At 44.7% G+C, this 20,779-nt stretch overlaps 1 long non-coding RNA gene across 1 annotated transcript; it reads right to left on the bottom strand.

Moving 5' to 3' along the window:
• Positions 1-5,631: 5,631 nt before the first annotated feature.
• LOC141165170 (uncharacterized) lies at positions 5,632-19,040 on the bottom strand. The gene is made up of 3 exons (XR_012251078.1): positions 18,783-19,040; positions 17,832-17,916; positions 5,632-5,910 (listed from the first exon to the last, which is right to left on the bottom strand). It is a non-coding gene; the product is annotated as an uncharacterized lncRNA (long non-coding RNA).
• Positions 19,041-20,779: the final 1,739 nt, after the last annotated feature.

The following is a 20,779-nucleotide window of genomic DNA, read 5'->3' as shown; positions in this document are numbered from 1 at the left end:
CAAGTCCAATCTTTCTCCACCAAATATACATTTTTGTCACATTTTTTTTCTTTTGTTTTCACTCTGAAATGGCCATAGTGTGAACGTGTTCTTACACTTTCCACATATATCAAGTTTATGCTTCGGCTCATTTAGGTTAAGTGCACACAGTTCGTTTTTGGTGCATTTTTTGTATGTTTTTTCAGGGCGGAAAAGGGCCAAAAACGCATTGCATACCTTATTCCATGACTTCCTATGACATTTTGCAAGTTCTGTGCACATGATCTTGCACCGTTAAAAACGGTGGTGCTCCTGGCCAGCACTGGTCTACATTCGTCAAAAGTTGAATTTGGGACAATCAGCACTGAGTGTAATTATTTGTATAATAAAATTGCTAGTTTTATTCATCACAAAAAAACTAAATGTTGCTGATTTTTTATGGCTGCATCAAAATATATAAAAGGGTATTAAATTAATGTACAACTTTGGATGTTTACTCACTTAAAGGGAAGCTGTCACCCCCTGGGACTTATCAGACCTCTAATATGGGCATACATAACATAGGTGATAGAAATGTAAATCTATACATACCTGTATGGCCCGTATTAGAGGTCTGCTTGCTTTGAAATATCTTTTTATAAAATCTGTTTTCCTATGCCTATCTACCTACTTAATTTAAACATCCCCCCACCTCCCCGTCACAGGGCGCTGTGACGTGCAGTCTAGGTCTGCACATCCCGCACATGCGCAATGCTCCTATAACGCAAGGCGCGTTCTTTTTTTCTCCCTGCCCTATTTTACACTGCTGGGCTCTAGTTGTCAGGCACCGGGGAGACACTGTGACTTCTGCTCCAGTGACCTCCGGGGTGCGCAACAATAAGGTTTGGTCTCCACTTCCTCCCGGCATCCTGATTTTATAAAAAAAAAAGTAAGCAGACCTCTAATATGGGCCATACAGGTAAGTATAGATTTACATTTCTATCACCTGTATGCCCATCTTAGTAGGTCAGATAAGTCCCAAGGGGTAACAGATTCTCCTTAATGACCAAGCCAAATTTTACAATTCTGACCAGGGTAAGTTTATGAGGTACTAACCCTGGAACGCTTCAACGGAGCTCACTGATTCTGAGACTGTTTTTTCGTGACATATTGTACTTCATGGTAGTGGTAAAATTTGTTCAATATGACTTGTGTTTATTTGTGAAAAAAACAGAAATTTGGCAAAAATGTTACAAATTTTCAAATTTGAATTCTTATGCACTTAAATCAGAGAGTTATGTCACACAAAATAGTTATTCCCACATGTCTACTTTACATCAGCACAATTTATGAAACATTTTTTTTTTTTTCTTGTTAGGAAGTTGTAATGGTTAAACGATGACCAGTGATTTCTCATTTTCCCAACAAAATTTACAAAACCATTTTTGTAGGGGCCACATCACATTTGAAGTGATTTTCAGGGGTCTATACGACAAAAAAAATACCCAAAAGTGACACCATTCTAAAAACTACACCCCTCAAGGTTCAAAAAACCACATTAATATTATTATTATTATAGATTATTATAGCGGCATTTATTCCATGCCGATTTACATGTGAAAAAAGGGGTATACATACAAAAACAATTACAATGATCTTTAACAAAATGTGATGACGACTGGTACAGGAGGAGCGAGGACCCTGCCCGCAAGGGCTCACAGTCTACAAGGGATGGGTGAGGATACAGTAGGTGAGGGTAGAGCTAGTCGTGCAGCAGTATGGTGGAGCAATGGTTGCTGAAGGTTGTAGGCTTGTCGGAAGAGGTGAGTCTTCAGATTCCTTTTGAAGGTTTCTACGGTGGGCAAGAGTCTGATATGTTGGGGTAGAGAGCTCCAGAGTAGGGAGGACGCACGGAAGAAATCTTGTATGCGATTGTGGGAAGAGGAGATAAGAGCAGGAGATCTTGTGAGGATCGGAGGTTGCGTGCAGGTATGTACCAGGAGACTAGGTCACAGATATATGGAGGAGATAGGTTGTTGATGGCTTTGTATGCTGTGGTTAGGGTTTTGAACTGGAGTCTCTGGGCAATGGGGAGACAGTGAAGGGATTGACAGAGAGGAGAGGCGGGGAATAGCGTGGGGACAGGTGGATTAGTCGGGCAGCAGAGTTTAGGATAGACTGGAGGGGTGCAAGAGTGGTAGAGGGGAGGCCACAGAGCAGGAGGTTGCAGTAGTTGAGGCGGGAGATGATGAGGGCGTGCACTAGTGTTTTTGCAAATTCGTGGTTATGGAATGTGCGGATCCGGGAGATATTTTGGAGTTGGCAGGAAGTGGAAAGGGCTTGGATATGTGGTTTGAAGGAGAGATCAGAGTCCAGGGTTACCCCAAGGCAGCGAGCTTGTGGGACTGGGGAGAGTGAATAGCCATTGACGTTGATAGATTGGTCAAATGGGGGGGGGTGAATGAGATGGTGGAAAGATGATGAATACTGTTTTACCCTTGTTAAGTTTTAGAAATATAGCAGAGAAGAAGGATGCGATAGCGGACAGACATTGGTGGATTTTGGTTAGTAGGGAGGAGATATCGGGTCCATGAGGTAGATCTGTGTGTCACCAGCATAGATGACACCAAGCTCAAGAAGTTTATTAACCCTTCAGGTGATTCACATGAACTAAAGCAATGTGACTTCCGCTCCAGTGACCTCCAGGGTGCGCAACAATAAGGTTTGGTCTCCACTTCCTCCCGGCATCCTGATTTTATAAAAAAAAAAGCAAGCATACCTCTAATATGGGCCATACAGGTAAGTATAGATTTACATTTCTATCACCTGTATGCCCATAGTAGAGGTCTGATAACTCCCAGGGGGTGACAGATTCCCTTTAAAAAATCAATTTACTTCAATTAAAAACACCATGAAATCAACCACTGGGATTTAGCTTTCTTAAATAAAGCAGGCTGAATCCTAGAGGGAGGAAGAACCTGGTGCATTGGGCCTTTAGTTATAGTATTAACCCCGTCACAACATATATGATGCAGTTACATCATATGTCATAAAAATATAAGAAAAAAAAAACAAATATCCCTTTTGCTCCATTAAAAAAAAACAAGAAAAAATACACAAACTTGGAATTGAGGTGTTCAGAAAGGTCTGACCTAACAAAATATAAAATAAATTAATCGGATCGCTAAACGGCATGACGAGAAAAAAATTGAAACGCCAGAATTAAGTTTTTTTGGCCGCCACAACATTGCAATAAAATGCAATAAGAGGCGATCAAAACACGGTAGCTACGCAAAAATGGTATCAATAAAAACGTCCCACCAAAAAAAAAAAAAAAAGCTCTCAACGCCGATGTGGACAGAAAAATAAAAAAGTTATGGGGAGGAAAAAAATTAAAATGAAATAAAAACGGAAAGTCACCCGAGGGTTAAAACACCCCTAGGTACATGCATGGAAAAAATCTGTGGCCGTGTGATCCACAAAAATGATTACCAGTAAATGAAACGGGATGTGGATGTGATCAGAGCAGGATATTGTACAGACTGAAATCAGGGGGAAAATTCCTGCGTATAAACGTCCCATAAAAATAAATATCTGTGATCAGACGTCCTATCTAGTCCGCGCCTCAACATTACAGCGAAAAATAACATTACAGTATTCATATATATCTATATACAATAAGTGTCCTGCAGCCCAGTGGGATTCAGCATTGTTATATAGGGCAGTATAAATCCTAGTGGCCAGAAGGGCCTGGTCCCTCTGCCCAGTAGGAAATAGCCAGCTCTGTGTGAGACAGCAAAATCCTAGTGGCCAGAAGGACCAGGCCCTTCACCGCACTGGGATATAGCCACAACCCTGATCCAGCCCCCGGGTGCACCGCTGCCTCCGGCTCCTCTGCTATCACGTGTCTCTGCGCGCCATGCAGTGACGGCAACGCGCTGCCCGACGTCCCCTGCGTGGCACTGTGGCGCCCCTGAGGGTTCAGTCGCCATAGGGGTACTGCACCTCAGATAGAGGTGTAGTATCTCCTCTTTCAGGTAAGGATGGAGCATCACTCAGGACCCCACTTCACACTCAACACTACACCACTCCTGTCCTGTAGGGGGCCTAAATGCACCAGGGTGCTGCCCCGGCCCGGGATAGAGGAGATGGGGGGGAACCAAAGATAGGGGGAACCAAGTAGTGGGTGAGGGTGGAGGACACACTTACAGGAAGCACTTATGAATCTATATAACCTATGGCCATCTTAAGTTCAAGGTCTTTGATTGTGGTTTTCTGTCAGGGTCCAGCAAGAGTCTGTAGCTCGCTGAAGATTCATGGTCCTTGTTCTCTGGCCTTGAGACGAGGAGCGGGTCAGAGTTAACCCATGTCTCTGCCCGGTCAGGGTCCTGTTCTGAGAAGGCCTTGGAGGGGAGCAGAGGAGATAGGCTCCACAGGCAAAAGGATCCCAGGGAGATATGGACGGAGCGGAGTCACCACCTGTATTCTTCATTTTGGCCTAGCCAGAGGGATTCCTGCTGCAAGAGGGGTGACCGGCCCCCGATATCTGACTTTGTCACTTCAAGTCTCAGTCAGAAAAGCCCGGAGGCTTAGTGGATCCCAGGGGGATACGGACAGAGCGGAGTCGCCACCTGTATCTCTCACACTGCGTTTATCCAGTGGGACCCGGCCTTACACCACGTTCAGACCACACACAGCAAGGAGAAGACTCAGTGGGAGAACAAACTAAGGAGAGGAACACACCAGCGGGGTCTCGACCGGTGCTCCTGATCTACCTGGAAAGTGCTGAACCCCCTACCCGGTGGCCACAGTATGCTGTGAGAAGCAGAGAGAAGCTTTGCGGCTGAAAGTTCATCTAAAGTGAGTAAAGACCTGGGTGACTTCATACTCCGCCTCAGCTTGTTTATTCCTGCACGGAACTGCACCCACCATACTTCTACATAGTCCTCCTACCCACTGCCCTGAGGCCTGCTCCGCCTGTGGGGAGTAGTACCAACTGTGCTGCCAGAACACCGGCCTCAGAGGACTGCCGCAGCGCTGGTGGCCATCACCAGGAACCGCAGGTGGCGTAGTCGAATAACCACTCATCCTTGAAAGCCCAATATTTTTATGTGACAGCCCTGGGCACGGAACGGGTCGAGGCCACGACTGCATCCCCCCACCACATCTACACTGACCCGGCTCCGAGTAACCCCCAGCAGCCCAGGGAGGGCGTCGCAGCACCGGATTCCAACTGCCAGAAGTACCCTGCGTGCTGCAGAGGTGACAGACGACGGCTTCTGTACCGGGCGACGCTGACACCGCAGGGGGTACCGACGGCGGGGGGCAGGCATAGGGCGATGTTAGGGGCCGCCTGCCCACCCGGCCGTCACTGTGCTGGAGCTGGGGGAAGGAGCCTGGTGGCCAGCGCTGGCCAGCGACAGTTGATTTTGTTTACTCATGTTTTTAAAACGGCGCCATCTACGGCCAGGTAAATGTATTCACAGGACATGTAATGTGCGGCTTTATGCAGCTCGCTCCAGCGCTCCCTCTACTGGTGGCTGCAGGTAGTGGTCTTGTCACCATTTGTACCATGAAGTACATATATAGATTATATCATGTGCACTATAGTAGAGATTCCGGGGCACATCCTATGCTGGGTATATCGGGGGTGGTTGTTCTATCAGAGAGAAGTTTCTAAATAAATATTTATTCCAGATTACAAAGAAAATGAAGATGTTTTCAAAGCACAGACAATAATGAATTGCTCTTCTGGTCCTGGGCTTCTCTCTTCACCTCATCGCCTTCTGCCTTATGACATCGCTTGATCCTCCACTCGCACCAGCTGCAGCCGATCACTTGAGCAGAGCAATCGTCTCACCGGCAGATGTGTCCTCCCCTTAGACGCCAAACAAGAGCAGCATTTTCTCCAGGCCACAGATGGAAGATTGTGATGAGCTTTTCCTGCGGAGCCTGAGATCAGTAAATCACAAAGTGACAGATAAGTGTCAATGATCCGTGTCCGTATTCCTCTCTCCACTACCTTCCCTGTGGTATAACTTTCTAGGACCCCAGTACAATGGCCGCAGTATACAAGGATTGCAGCAGGTGTCACCCCTCGCCCCTGGTATCACATCTGTTACTGTGCGGCTGAAGCTGCTGCAGAGACTGTGGGAGAAATCATAAAAACACTGTCCCATATTACTGCCGCCATCCTGTGGACACTTTCACAGACAGATTTTGGCCTGGATTTGGGTCAGGAATTTGTAAGCCAAAATCAGGAGTCGGAACAGGTATCTCCAAGATAGATTTTATCTGTTTGTTTCACTCCTGGTTTTCTCTTAAAAAAATACTGATTTAATCCATAGAGTATATGTGGTGGTTGCATATCTGTAGTATAGATGTGCTGTCTATTTACACACAGAATGTGAAGTGTATGCGTTAGGCTACCTTCACACATCCACTTTTTAAGGACTGCAAATACGGACACACGCACACCCATTGTATTCAATGGTGGTGCATGAATGTCAGTTTTTTCACGTGTCCGTGTGAAAAACTTGCAGGCATGTAATTTTTTCTGGCAGCACGAAGGATATACGTGCGTGCCGCACACATGCATACTAATGACACACGTGCACACTGATGACACACGGTTGACAGCTTGACCCAGGGGAATGCATTGGGGGGGGGTGATAAAATGTAGTGAACAACCCCTCTAAGGTCAAAATTGGCTTGCTCACTAAGGGGATAAAATATATGGTGGGAGTCCACAGTTTTTTTTTTTTTATCATCAGCGTTGCCTGGTCTTGCAGGTCGCAGGAAGACCAGGCAAGGCTGATGACAGTTGTCAGCACCCGGGGCCTGGTATTAGCGCTAACCAGGGCTGTGGAGTCGAAGTCGGAGTCCATTTTGGTGAGTCGGTATAAAATGGACCAACTCCAACTCCTAAACTATATAATAAATTGGGTACAGTAGTTCAATGCAGTTTATGGGGAATATTTTTTTTCGTAAGAATTTGGGAAAGTTATGAAATGTCCTATTCCTGATCTAAGGGTCTAGACTTTTAGCTGAGATGAATCTGTGCTACAGTAAATTTATCACTTAAACATGAGCCATGTATGAGGGAGTCGGAGTCGGTGTCATGGAAATTGAGGAATCAGAGTTGAAGTCGTAGTCAGAGGTTCGGCTTATCGACTCCACAGCCCTGGCAGAAACACCCCCACAAGTGACCCCATTTTGGAAACTAATTAAGGAATTAATTTAGGGGTATACTGAGCATGTTTACCCTACAAGTGATTCAAAAAACTTTATAACATTTAGATGTGAGAACAAAAAATAGTTTTTTTTCCACTAAAATACTGTTTTAGCACTAAATTTATAATTTACACGAGTGGTAATGGGAGAAATTGGACCCCATATTTTTTTATGCAATTTCTCCTGAATGTGGCAGTACCCAATATGTGGTTGTACACTACTGTTTGAGCACACAGCAGGGGTCGGATGGGAAGGAGCGCTACTTGGCTTTTAGAATGCAGATTTTGTTTGAATAGATTGTGGGCTCCATTAGCTGAGCCCTTGAGGTGCCAGAACAGCAGAATCCCCCACAAGTGACCCCATATTAGAAACTTCACTGCCTAAAGAATTCATGTAGGGGTGGAGTGAGTATTTTGAACCCATATGTTCACAGAATTTTATACGATTGAGATATGGAAATATGACATTTTAGTGGTAAAAATTACATTTTTGTATTTGCTGCAAATTTTTCAGGTACACAAGGGTTAATAGTTGAAAATGGACTGCATAATTTATTGCGCATTTTCTCCCTAATGAGGTGCTGCCCTATATATCGTCAGAAACTACTGTTAGGCCACACTACTGTTAGGGCTGAGATGGAAGGAGCGCTATTTGGCTTTTGGAGCACAGATTTTGTTAGAATAGTTTGCGTGCGACATTTGCGGAGCCCTGAAGTGCCAGAATAGCACAAAAAAAACAAAAGTAACCCCATTGTAGAAATTGCACCTCTCAATGAATTCATCTATGGCTGCAGTTACTATTTTGTGACATCCACGCCAAGCTTTTTTTCTGGAGAAATGCAAATATGCCAGTTTAGTGCCCATACATTGTGCCCCCATATATTGTAGCGCCCCCATACATTGTGCCCAGCTTGTGATTCAGGAGACATGCACCCCGTAAATTAAGTGCTCTCTCCACACTACTTATTGGTAACATTTTGGGGTACATACTATTTTTATTATATTATAGAATATATTCTGGCATTTGCCAAATATTAAAATTTATGGTAATCCTAATTAACCTAAAACGGGAAAGGTTTATTCTGATTTCATGTCAGATATTGAGAAAAACATACACTATATAAAAAGACACATATGCATGTAAACTTCTTGTTTCAACTGTAGATAAGTTCCTTGAGGGGTCTAGTTTCCAAAATGGTGTCACTTGTTGGGGGTTTCCACTGTTTAGGCACATCAGGGGCTCCCCAAACGCGACATGGCGTCCGTTAATTATTCAAGCAAATTTTACATTCAAAAAGTCAACTGGTGCTCCTTCCCTTCCGTACCCTGCCATGTGTCCAAACAGTGTTTATCCCCACATATGGGGTATCGGCTTACTCAGGGGAAATTGCACAACAAATGGTATGGTGCAATTTCTCCTGTTACCCTTATGAAAATGCAAAATTGTGGGCTAAAAAACATTTTTTGGGGAAAAATGTGAACATTTTATTTTTACGGCTCAATGTTATAAACGTCTGTGAAGCAGCTTGGGGGTTCAAGGTGCTCACCACACATCTAGATATGTTCCTGAGGGGTCTAGTTTCCAAAATCGTGTAATTTGTGGGGGGTTTCCACTGTTTACCTCTATGTGAACAGGCCAGCTGTACTGCATTAACCTTAGGGAGTTCACAGCAGAGTTTCTGTAAATTTGTCTTCAAATATGTATATGTACGTATGCCTGTATGTGTACTTATCTGTGTATATATTTGTATATGTGCGTGTCTCGTATTGTATGTGTACATATATGTGTACCGTGTGCAAGCATGTTTGAGTGCATGTCTACGTACTGTGTGTGCATGTCTGCCTTCTGTATGCGTGCATGTTTGCGTACCGTACGTCATGTCTGCATCCTGTGTGTGTGCATAACTCTCACTCACTGACACACACATGTATGCACTCTCACACACTCCCCTCCACACTCTCCGACTCTCTTTTTCTCTCTTGCTCACACATTCTTTCACACTCTCCTACACACAATCTCACACACAGACACTCTCTCACACAAACTCACTATCACGTGCGCACACACACTGTCTCACACACATTATCTCACAGTCACAAAAACACACACATACACTCTCCTACACATTCTAATTCACATTGTCTCTCGCACATTCTCTATCAAACACTCTCATACACATACACTCACACACTCTCACATACACACCCTCTCACACACTCACTATCACGCTCACACGCACTCACAAAAACACATTCTCGCACACTCTTACACACTCTAATACACATTCTCACAGACATACACTACCATGCACGCGCACATACATTCTCTCACACACACACATATTCTCTCAAAGACACACACAAACACATTCACTCTCCCACAAACTCACTCGCACACACACATTCTCACTTACACAGTCACAAACCCACACAATCTTTCACTTAAAAACACAGCCACACAGAATATCACACACACTCTTTCTATCACACTCACACCTACACTCAAACATTCTCACACATTCTCTCACACACACACATTCTCTCTCACACACATATTCTCAGGCTGCATGCCGACTATGCGTTTTTCAAGCGTTTTTGCCACGGAATTTCTGCAGCGAAAACGCTTAAAAAATGCTTGGTAATACGTGCCCCATGGTCCCCAATGATAATCCGCATGTGCTGTGCACATGCTGCGGAAATTTCCGCTGCGGATTATCATTGTGGAAAAATACGCGGCATGTCCATTAATTTTGCGGCCACGCAGCGTAATTGCCGCCATTGACTTGCATTGAACCGCATAATATCCGTATGAACACATTTTCACAAGCGGATATCATACGGTCCAATGTGCGGATGGTACCCGGGTTTGGAGAAGAGGAGACTCTCCTCCAGACCCGGGTACCATAGAACCTGTTAAAAAAAGAATTTAAAATAAAAAATAAAGATTATACTTACCTTCCGATGTTCCCCAGTTTCCTCAGCGATGCGTTCGGTCTGTTGTATGGGTCGCGGTCGTGTGAAAGGACCTGCCATGACGTAATTTAGTCATGAAACAGGTCACGCGACCGTCGTTGGTTGCGTGACCTGTCTCGTGACTAAATGATGTCATGGCAGGTCCTTTCACACCACCACGACGCACACAACAGACCGGACGAAGAGGAGAAAACACCGGGGGCCATCGGAAAGTACGGTAAGTATAATCTTTATTTTTTACCATTCTTATTCTTTTCTTTAACTATTACTTGGTCACACTATATAAATCCATGCCAGTTGCATGGATTTATATAGTGTGACCAAAGTTGTCAAGCACTTTTCCAATTGATGCTAAAATCGCTTGGAAAAGCGCTTGATAACCCGCATGCAGAAATGCATGCAAAAACGCTTGACAAACGCTTCTACCTGGCAGGAAAAAATCATGTAAAATCCGCATGCGTTTTTCCTGCCAGGGAGAAGCGTAAAAAATATGCAGCATTTCTTCATCATGGGCACTTAGCCACACACACACACACTCACACATACACTCACACATTCTCACACACAAACCGTCACACACTCACTCTCTCTGACATACTACACACGCTCTCTAACACACACATTCTCACACACACACATTCGCACGCACACTATCTTTCGATCTCACTTTCTCTCTCACATTCTCTCACTCACAGAAACACTCACACAGGCACTCCACATACACACTCTCTCCTACACAAAGGCACTCACACACACACGTTCACATATAAGTACTCTCAGACCAGACACTCTCACACTCATACACACACACTCTCACACACAGAAACCCTCACACAAAACATTCTCACACTCCACACACACCCACACTCTCCCCCACTCTCACACAAACACTTCTGCAGAAGCACACATGCTCAATCTCTCACATACACACCCTCACACAAACACACTCACACGCTCCTACACCCACACACGCACTCTGAAACATGCACTCTCACACAAACACATTTTCACACATTCACTCTCACACGCTTTCCTACACACACTCATCTACACAGAATCTCCCCCACTCACAAACTTCTACACAAACACACATTCTCATACACACTCACTCTCACACTGTCTCACACACACACTCTCTCTCTCACACACAAAAACACTCTCTCCCCCAATCTCACACACACTCTCACATTCACACAGACACACACATTCTTAGACCAGACACTCTCTCACACACACTCTTTTTCTCTAGACACTCTCACTCTCTGACACTCTCCTACACACATCGATACTGAAAAACAAATGGGTGGATTCTGCGCTGTTGTAGGAAGAATGACGAATGCCACTCTAATTGTAAATGGTTTAATGATTTGACATTTGTTTTCTAGTATCGATGCTTTTATCTCCTCGTGGGTCTGCAGCAGCCTTAAGTGTTTTCAGTGGTTGTGTGTACAGAATGCAAACCAGATGAGCGCAATTGTGCTATCTTTTCCATATCTGCGCTTTGTCTCCTTCCAGTCTCTCTCTTGGACTCTCCTACACACACACACTTCCCTTTGCACACTCCCCTCCACACACTTTCTCACACACAAAAAAACTTCTCACTCACACACACAGGCATACTCAAACGCACTCACATTCACACAAACATACTCTTTCACACACACATTCTCAGACCAGACACTCTCCTTCATACACACTCTCCCCTCCACACACTCTCACACGAAAGCATACTCTCACACACACTTTTACATACTCTCTCGCACTCACACACAATCTCACATGCACACTCACGAACACACTCTTGCACACAAACACAATCACACTCTCGCATGCACGCTCACATGTACACACAATCCCACACACACCCTTACACACAAAAACTCTCTGATACACATACACACACTCTTACACACTCTCACATGCACACCATCTCTCCTTCACTCACACACTCCTGCACAAACACATTCTTACACAATCACTCGCTCACACACTCTCCTACACACTCTAATACAGTCTGACACGCTCACACACATACACTCAAATACACTCTCATACACACACTCACTCTCTCACCCACATACTCACCCAATCTCACACAAACACACACAAACACACTCTTAACACACAAACTGTCAAACATTTTCTCTTACACACAAGCACACTCTCTCTCACACACACTATCCTACACCCCCACTCTCAGACACACACTCCACACTCTCTCATACAGACACACTTTCCTACACACATACTCTCTCTCACACAAACACACACAATCTCACACACACTGCTTCACACAATTATCACTGACACACACTCTCTCACACAAATGCTCTCTCATTCACACACATACGCACTCTTAAACACAAAAACTATCAATGTACTACTACCTGCTAAAAAATGAAGTAGTGTAGGTCAGGCATATAGAAAATGGAAGTTTCGCAAATACATATTACAACTATTGTTTAATAGGCAAACATCACATGTAGGGTTTGCAAGATATACCTTCTAGCTACTTTGTCTAAATTAGAAGCAAATTGTTTGAAGATTACTTCTACCTAAATGGCAGAAAACGCATCTATCTTGGTGATGGATAAGACAGCTTGAGTGCATATGGAGGAGGCTGTTTTTTTTATAGCAAAATGTTTAAATTACACCTAATAATTTATGGAAAGTATCAGATTTTTCTAACTATTTAACTCACATTAATTTAAAACAAACTCACATAAACACACTCAGACAAACACATTCTCACACTCTCCCACACAAACACTCTCCCACACAAACACTATCCCACACACTCACATAAACACACACTTTCTCCCACAAACACACTCACTCAAATACAAGCACACTCACATAAACACTCACACACAAAAACTCACACAAACACGCTGACAAAAACATGCTCATACATACACGCCCACACAAACACACTCACACAAACATGCCCACACACAAACACGCCCACACACAAACACGCCCACACATGCACACCCACACTATCCCACACACTCACAAACACACACTTTCTCCCTCAAACACTCTCACATAAACCTATAAGCACACTCACATAAACACACAAACACGCTGACAAAAACATGCTCACACATACACGCCCACAAACACTCCCAAACACACTCCCACAAATATACTCAAACAGTCACATAAACACACACACTCACCCAGACACTCACACAAACGCTCTCACACACACACTCACGCTCACACAGACACACTCAGACAAGCTCACACATACACGCTCACACACACTCACACAAACATGTGCAAAACCTGAGATGATGATAGGCCAAACCTGATGAGGGCGCGAGATGATGATAGGCCAAATCTGACAAGGGTGGAGATCATGGTGGGCCAAACCTGATGAAGGCGCGAGATGATGATAGGCCAAACCTGAGATGATGATAGGCCAAACCTGATGGGGGCATGAGATAATGATAGGCCAAACCTGATCAATGCGCAAGATGATGGTAGGCCCAACTTGATGATGGCGCGAGATGATTATATGCTAAACCTGAGATGATGATAGGCAAAACCTGATGGGGGCGCGAGATGATGGTAGGCTAAACCTGAGGAGATGATAGGCCAAATCTGATGGGGGCGCGTAACCTATCATCTCCTCAGGTTTGGCCTACCATCATCTCGCGCCCCCATCAGGTTTTGCCTATCATCATCTCAGGTTTAGCATATAATCATCTCGCGCCATCATCAAGTTGGGCCTACCATCATCTCGCACCCTCATCAGGTTTGGCCTACCATCATCTCGAGCCCTCATCAGGTTTATCCTATCATCATCTCACGTTCTCATCAGGTTTGGCCTATCATCATCTGGCACTCTCATCAGGTTTAGTCTACCATCATCTCACGCCCTCATCAGGTTTATCCTATCATCTAGCGCCCTCATCAGGTTTGGCCTATCATCATCTCGCGCCCCCATCAGGTTTGGCCTATCATCATCTCAGGTTTGGCCTGATGGGGGCGCGAGATGATGATAGGCAAAACCTGATGAGGGCGTGAGATGATGTTAGGCCAATCCTGATGAGGGCGCGAGATGATGATAGGCCATACCTGATGAGGGCGCAAGATGATGATATGCCAAACCTGAGATGATGATAGGTCAAACCTGATGGGGGCGCGAGATGATGATAAGCCAAACCTGATGAGGGCATGAGATGATGGTAGGCTAATCCTGATGAGGGCGCGAGATCATGGTAGGCCAAACCTGAGATGAAGGTAGGCCAAATCTGATAAGGGCGTGAAATGATAAGCCAAACCTGATGAGGAAGCGAGATGATAGGCCAAACCTGATGAGGGCGCGAGATGATGGTAGTCCAAACCTGATGAAGGCTCCAGATGATAGGCCAAACCTGATGAGGGCTCCAGATGATGGTAGGCCAAATCTGATGAGGGTGCGAGATGATGGTAGGCCAAATCTGATGATGGCTCCAGATGATGATTGGTCAAACCTGATGATGGAGCGAAATGATGATAGTCCATACCTGATGAGGACGCAAGATGATGATATGCGAAACCTGAGATGGTAATACGCCAAATCTGATGAGGGTGCGAAATGATGATAGGTCAAACCTGATGGGGGCGCAAGATAAGCCAAACCAGATGAGGGCATGAGATGATAGGACAAACCTGATGAGGGCTCGAGATGATGGTAGGCCAAACCTGATGATGGCGCGAGATGATGATATGCCAAACCTGAGATGATGATAGGAAAAATCTGATGAGGGCGCAAGATGATGGTAGGCCAAATCTGACGAGGGTGCAAAATGATGATAGGTCAAACCTGATGAGGCCTCGAGATGATGGTAGGCCAAACCTGCTGAGGGCGTGAAATGATAAGCCAAACCTGATGAGGGGGCGTGAGATGATGGTAGGGCAAACCTGATGAGGGCTTGAGATGATGGCAGGCCAAATCTGATGAGGGTGCGAGATGATGATAAGCCAAATCTGATGAGGGTGCGAGATTATGGTAGGCCAAATCTAATGAGAGAGCGAGATGATGATAGGCCAATCTTGATGAGAGAGCGAAATGATGATAGGCCAATCTTGATGAGAGAGCGAAATGATGATAGGCCAATCTTGATGAGAGAGCGAAAGGATGATAGGCCAATCTCGATGAGAGAGCGAAATGATGATAGGCCAATCTCGATGAGAGTGCGAAATGATAGTAGACCTAACCTGATGAGGGCGCGAGATGATGGTAGTCCAAACCTGATGAGGGCGCGAGATGATGGTAGTCCAAACCTGATGAGGGTGCGAGATAATGGTAGTCCAAACCTGATGATGGCTTCAGATGATGATTGGCCAAACCTGATTTGGGTGCGAGATGATGATAGGCCAAACCTGATGAGGGTACGAGATGATGGTAGGCCAATCCTGATGAGGAACAGAAAAAAACATGAGTACAAAATGGTATAAAAAGTTCAAGTTTTATTTAGTCAATCTGTAAATAACTTATATTTATATTATGGATATATTAATGTAATACATGACAAAGTGCAATGTGCTGGAAGAAAAACGCAGTCCTACCTGCAAAGGCATATCATACCCAAGCTAAAAAGATAGAGTCCATATACATAGTGTGGTATCTTTCCAGAGATATACTGGATAGAATAAGGCTGTATATTAGAAGTGGAGCACATAAAAATGTTTAAACCAAACCCAGGTTTACCAGATGCTTACCACAATTGTATATGGTGTCCAGGGTGACACGGAGGACAGGTGGCAAAGGTGTCTCGACGCATGTTTCGCTTGTAAAAAGCTTCATCAAGAGACAGGTAAATGAAAGAGAATGAACAGGACCTTTATAAATACACCCACAATTGGTCACATGGTGCGTCATGTGATTGAAACACATAGCTCAAGATAAATAAGGATCTTAGACGGAGCATGCGTGGTAGTTTTAAACCCGCTCTGCCCCATGAATACTGAGCATCATCATGCAACTCAGGATCAAATGAAGGCCTGAAGCGGCGCATGCGCGGCAGTACCAAACCCGTTCGGCCCCATGGATAATGGCCGTCACGCCCCCTGTATGCATCTCCAGCACGTGCGGTCACGCATCCGGAGACCACACACAGGGGATAAAGATAGCCAAATCCATGCGCGGAAGTCGGGGGGCAGCGGCGCAGGCGCACATCGGCCCGTAATAGCACAGGCAATCACCGAAAATCAAACATATGTCACCAACAAATATTACCTCAGCTGGTGTATACAGTATTTGGTGACATATGTTAATATATTAATGTAAGTTATTTACAGATTGACTAAATAAAACTTTAACTTTTTATGCCACTTTGTACTCATGTTTTTTTCTGTTCTAAATGCTATATGAGACTATTCCGGCTGACTCTGGATTTACCGAGGTTTCAGCCATCGTTTCCTTAAGATATGTTGGTCGTTGTTTGTACAATCCTGACCAGGGCGTGATATGATGGTAGGCCCAATCTAATAAGGGCGCGAGATGATGATAGTCCAAACATGATGAAGGCACGATATGATGGTAGGCTAAACGTGATGAGGGCGAGAAGTCATGACATACCAAACCTGATGAGGGCGAGAGATGATGATAGGCCAAACCTGATGAAGGCGCGAGATGATGGTAGGTCAATTCTGATGAGGGCGAGTGATGATGATAGGCCAAGACTGATGAGGGCGTGAAATGATGGTAGGCCAATCCTGATGAGGGCACGAGATGATAATAGGCCAAACGTGATGAGGACGCTAGATGATGATAGGCCAAACTTGATGAGAGTGCAAGATGATGATAGGCCAAACCTGTTGAGGGTCGCAAGATGATGATATGCCAAACCTGATGAGGGCAAGTGATGATGATGGGCCAATCCTGATGAGGGTGCGAGATAATGATAGGCTTAATCTGATGCGGGCGCGAGAGGATAATAGGCCAAACCTGAGATGATGATAGGTCAAGCCTGATGAGGGCGCAAGATGCTGATAGGCCAAACGTGATGAGGGCGCGAGATGATAATAGGCCAAACGTGATGAGGGCGAGAGATGATTATAGGCCAAACCTGATGAGGGCGCGAGGTGATGATATGCCAAACCTGATGAGGGTGCAAGGTGATGATAGGCCAAATCTGATGAGGGCGTGAGATGATAATCAGCCAAACGTGATGAGGGCGAGAGATGATTATAGGCCAAACCTGATGAGGGTGCGAGGTGATGATAGGCCAAACCTGAGATGATGATAGGTTAGCGGGGGAGGGGGGGGTCACATGCTGCCTGTGAGCAGCCAGTGATAGCGCAGCTCACAGGCAGAAACAGCAGTGGGTGGTAATTAGAAAGAAGCTGCTTTTCATCATAAAAACAAATTGGGCTATTTTAAATAGTAGTGGACAACTATTTTAAGGCGTTCCAGCTTCCCACTACTTTGGGATTGATAGGGAACATGGAAAGCCTGTTCGATCCCCAGAGTTGCCGTGATCTGTTTCATCAGTTTTCAAGTGAAGTGTCTGCCTCTGTCACTCTCTATGGTTTGGACACTCCATATCTGCAAACCACCTCACTTTTCAATTTTTTTATTTTTCCTTTTGCGTTAATTTTGGTCACTGCCCAAGCTTCAGGCAACCAAGGGAAGAGATCAATGAATACCAGGACGTATTCATAAGTACCCACCTTAAGTAGCTAAGAAGTTCTGGGTGAGCGGCTGCTTCATGATGTCATAATATCCAGGCAGAGGTGACCATGGTGCTGATCTGATCTAGAAAAAAATAATGATGTAGCAAGTTTGCTAGCTCTTGAGACCTGGATGTCGTCATGACAATGTCGGGTCATCATTACAACGATCGGGCCCATGTGATGACGTCGTGGGGCGCCAATCGGAGGGCAGAGGGGGCTTCCTCCTTCTGTCTATTCTCTAAATGCTGCAATCGATATTGACCGCAGCTTTTAGGGGATTAAAGCACCGGGAGCGGTGTGGGTACCGCTCCTGGTGCCGGGTGTCTGCTGTCAGAATCAACTGACATCCGGCGGCAATCGCACGTACACAACCTCTGTGCGCGCAAAATCGCCTGCATGTATACATACGTCCAAGGTTGGTAAGTACCAGGCGAACTGGACGTATGAATGCAGCCAAGGTCGTGAAGGGGTTAACTGCACAAACAATTTACTGTACATTTAAATGTATACCTATATATAGATATGTACAGACATCTAGAAAACAAAGGTCTACTGCATGCATTGCATAATTCTCACTTATCACACATTACTGTGTAAGTATATGCAATTAGAAAAGTTTTTTAGAAACTGCATTATGCAACAGATTTTTTGTTACTTCAATCAATCTAAAATAAAATGAAAATTAGAGAAAGTTTGCAGCCAGTCATCATTGTGGCTTCAATTTCTACAGAGACCTACAGTATGAGCTTTTCTGCATGCAAACTTTACATCATCAAGCACAAGGCCAAAATGGGTTATTGCCTCTGTGACAAACATATCTGAGCGAGCTACAATTAATTTACCTTCTGGGTGACCCCCCTGAATAAATTACAAGGAAATGTTCCAATATTTTCTGCAGGGAATAACTGGTTAATTGATAATTTGTAGGTATGAAAAATCTTCACCTACCAACGTTTAGGAGCTTGGAAACAATCTTGTCAAATACTCCTCTGTCATTCTCTTCATATATTCTCTTAGCAATCTTCTGAACAAGAACTTCTGCAGTGAGTGGAGTTCCATCTAATTGGTGAAGCCCATAGGGATCATCTAAAAGAATACATTTCTGACCTACTTTCAGCCATCTAATTATGTAATTTCTGGAGAGCTGCACTTAATGTCTCCTTCATTAATGCTGAGTGCTTAAACTTAAACTCAATTAGGCATTCAATTCCATTCATAAAATAGTAACCTAAATAGTAGTGATGAGCGAGCACTAGAATGCTCGGGTACTCATTGCTCGAGTCGAGCAAATCATAATGCTCGGGTTCTCGACCCGAGGAACAAGCCCAATGTAAGTCAATGGCAAACTCGAACATTTTTCCGGCGGCCCCCTGGAAAAATTGGCCAAATCGATGGGAAAAGTGCCAAAATGATATAGGAACAGCATGGGGAAGACCCCTGGAAGCATCTCTGACTCCCAGGTCACTGCTGTGAACATGTTGTCAGAGTATTACGTCACTTTTAAGCCAAAATGGAAAAAATGTTAAGGAACATTCTTTCCAGGGTAATTACTTCTATATAAGGCAAAATAAATAACCAAAACCAAAAATGCTCCTCCATACCTTGGGCTATGTTCACATGTAGTGTTTTTTATGCGTTTTTGCACTTTTGCATTGCTTTCAACGGTGAAAAATACATTCACCCGTAAATGTCATTTTAACACCTTATCTGGCCATGTGGTGTGAGACATGATCAGACACATCATTTATGAAGGAGGGACTGTGAAAGTCACAAAGCCTATTTTTACAAGGCCATCAGGTAGCTCTTACTATTGTTAGAGGGCCATCAGCCGGCTATGCTTTGTTGTTCCAATTATTAAGGAGTGGGTCTCCGTCTACTGTTATTGCATATGCAGAAAGTTCGAGGGCTGCCAAAAATTAGGACGCACTCCAATACCCCCTTTGAAGAGACGTCAAGGAGGGCCTCATTAAAAAAATTGTTACCATTGTTAAGGAGTGGGTCTCCAAACTGGTAATGCCCATGCACTAAGTTCATGGGCTGAAAAACATACATGAACATTCTATATAACATACAGAATGTTAGAGGTAGACCTCTAAAAAAATTTCCTACGGGCATCATAAACACCCTTAAAAAAAATTATGTGGGTGTTGCATCACAGTCACCCTGGTGATATGGTGGTGGAGGATGAGGAGGAGAAGGAGGAGGACAACAGAAAATAGACAAAATCAAGAAGCGTATACCCATGTCTGGGTTTGAAGAGGTGCATGGGAATAGACCCCCCAAAAATGCCACTGGATTTGAGTTTATATTCTGCTGCTATCATCCGATGGTGTTGAGAAGTCTGGCCCAATCCAGCCCTTGTTCGTTTTGATGAGTCAGCCTGTTGGCATTTTCAGTTGAGAGGTGGATGCGCCTATCAGTTATAATGCCCCCGGTGGCACTAAAAACCCGCTCTGATAAAACGCGAGCGGCAGGCTGGCCAGGACCTCCAAGGCATAGAGAGCCAGTTCATGCCACATGTCCAGCTTGGTTACCCAATAGTTATAAGGCACAGAGGAATCACGAAGGACATTGGTACGGTCGGCAAGGTACTCCTTCAGCATCTTCCAAAACTTTTCCCTCCTTATCAGAATACCCCACGCATCAGGGCCTGGGCGCTGGGAGGGTCTGAGAAAACTGTCCCACACCTTTGACAGTGTTCCCCTGCCACTGCTGCATCATATTTGTGTCTCCCTCGCCTGTACTCCTTGGTTGTCCAAGGAACTGTGACCTCTGTCACCAGCGTTTTCAGATGGGAATTTTTTTTAATTCCTCAACAAGGGCCTTCTGGTACTGCAACATTTTATTAAACCTCTCCACCACGGGAAGGAGAAATACAAAGTTCTCCTTGTGGCGTGGGTCTAGAAGTGTGACCAACCAGTAATTACGGTCGGTCAAAATGCGTA

Source organism: Phyllobates terribilis, unplaced genomic scaffold (genome assembly GCF_046119375.1).
Source record: "Phyllobates terribilis strain yellow unplaced genomic scaffold, ASM4611937v1 Scaffold_11__3_contigs__length_659146591, whole genome shotgun sequence".
Taxonomy (NCBI): Eukaryota; Metazoa; Chordata; class Amphibia; order Anura; family Dendrobatidae; genus Phyllobates; species Phyllobates terribilis.
Note: the sequence above shows the minus strand (reverse complement) of the source record. Positions and strands in the feature narration are given on the sequence as shown.